Genomic DNA, 2,500 nt, shown 5'->3' on the forward strand with positions numbered 1-2,500 from the left:
AATTTTTTTTTAAATTTTTTTTAATTTAAAAATTTTTTTTTTTATTCAAATAAATAACAACAATTAACAATATCTCATACAATGAATTAAATACAAGTTATCGAGTACAACAAGCTAACTTTTTTAACGTTTTGTTCTTTGAACACTCACACAAAAATGCTTCTTATCTGTAACTGCCTATTAAAAATACTTTCCAACGGTAAAAACGAATTTGTTTTTTTATATATACTAACGCACATCTTTCCGATTAAGATAATGTGGTTCAATTTATACATAGTTGCCTTTTTCATCATTACAAAATGCATACCAAATAAAACATCACTAACTTTCAAAACAATCTTAATTTCTAAAGTACGAAAAATAAATTCTTCAATAAACTTCCAGAATTTGTATACAACCGGGCATTCAAAAAAGAAGTGTTCAATGAAATCAGTTACATCACAACAGTAATTACATTTATTAGTTTCCGTTACTTTCATTTTACACAGGAGAATGTTGGTCGGATAAATGTTGTGCATAATTTTCCAGTGTAAAACTCTTAATCTAGTCTCTTGTGTTGACTGATAGGCAACTATCCAAGATCGTTCATCAATTTCTACATTAAACTTTCTCTTCCAAAATCCTCCAGAACATGGTACATTTGTTTTTATATCAAATAATATCTTTTTCCTATATTCTCGGGCACTTGACACATTTTTGCCGTTAAACAGTGGTAAGGTAATACAAACATGCCGTTGTGTGACATGTCTGTCACGGGCTGAAATCCTTTCGGGATGTGAAGATTTCTTTGCTGGTAGGTTAACACATTTTTCTTTCTGTAAATGAGTAAGCAGTGAGAAGAAGAGTATGCTGCTTGTGGGAGGATTTATTTGAATGTTCAAGTAGATTGTTTTGTGAGTTGAATGTTCGGGAAAACTTTTGTTTATTGAATGTTTTAGAAAACCGTTTGAGTGTTTGAGAGAACTGTATTTTAGGCATGTTATTTGGAAGGAATGATGTGTTTTGTTGTTGTTAAAGGATTTAGTTTGTGGTAGTTGAAATTGTTGAGTTGTTTATGTATGCTTATGACGTGCATTCTGTGATTTACAGAATGGCGGAATGTGCGACGGGGTTTTCGTAGACGGGGTTTTAGTAGACGGGGTTTTCGTAGACGGGTGTAGTTAGATTCAGTTAGGTTTCGTTAGAGGGGTTCAGTTAGGTTTTGTTAGATTGGTTTTTTTGAAGAATTTTTTTAAAATTTTTTTTTTTGATTTCGTTTGTTTTAGATTAGCGTTCTAATGTGGTTTTTTTGATTAAAGTTGAGAGTGAGGATTTAAAGTAGAGTTTTGGAGTGTAGTTTGGAGGGAGGATTTAAAGTATTGTTTAAAGTATTGTTTTAGAGTGGGAATCTAAAGTATAGCTTTAGAGTAAAGGATTTAGAGTGTTGTTTTGGGTTGTTCTAGTTCTAGAGAGTAATACATTGGAAGTTTTGTATTTGAAGGTAAACTCCCGCTTTCCCACATTTTCCCCTCATCATCTTATGAAAATAAAGAACCTGGTAATTTAACATGTGTCAGTTACTTTGTGGGTTGAGCTTGGTGAGAAAGCGGCACTCTGTACTATTTGACCCCGTGATCAGGGTAAAGTACATTTGGCACTCGGTTACATATGCATCGAGTGAAGTTGCTTGTTTCGACGTAGTGTAAACAAAATAATGTATATCTTTGTGCGAATGAAGACGCTCAAAAGTCAGTAGCCTACAGTCGGAGTGAAGTGGTGACAGTCGAACACACGAGATAGGAAGTTGATAGTGTTAGAAATGGCTGAGTGGCTTCTTGAATTGAATAACAAGATTTTACAGTGACCAAGACAAGTGAACACACATCTGTTTGAGGCAAGCGCTGTCGCGCGTGCAGACGTGCGTGATGCAGATCAGATCAGCTGTGTCAGTTGACATTTACTCAAAAAGTGTTTTTTTTAATTATAATTTTTTAATTTTCTTTTTTTTAACCATGATTCCTTGCCATTACATCTGTGATCAGTGTCACCGAGAGAGCTTGCTCCACCTTCACTGGAGAATGAAAAGTGTAGCGCATGAAAACTACGACATATTTCTTCTTGACACCATCTATTCATACGAGCGTTGTGCAAGAGATGGTGAGAGAGAATGTTTAGGTAATACCAAACAAGAAATAGTACGCGAGAAACTAGGCAATACCAAACATTCTCGCAAACCAGGTCAGTTGACGCAGTGACGGCGAAACACACAAGCACATGACGTTGGGTTGAAGTGGGTTGTTTTCTATTAATGACTACTCAAGTAGTAAGGTTAACAAAATCCTTGTCCTTTCCCCCAGTCAATCACACACTCCTGAGATCCTGTGCCTGTGCCTGTGGCTGTGCTGTGGTCGAAGAGTCTACTCATCGTTCGATTATTATCGGATGTCTTAATTATTGTGTCGACATAATCCGAATTTGGAAGGGGCGTATCATATTATGACTCAGATATCGACATGTTTTC

The sequence above is a fragment of the Littorina saxatilis genome, linkage group LG17 (assembly GCF_037325665.1).
Source record: "Littorina saxatilis isolate snail1 linkage group LG17, US_GU_Lsax_2.0, whole genome shotgun sequence".
Classification (NCBI taxonomy): Eukaryota; Metazoa; Mollusca; class Gastropoda; order Littorinimorpha; family Littorinidae; genus Littorina; species Littorina saxatilis.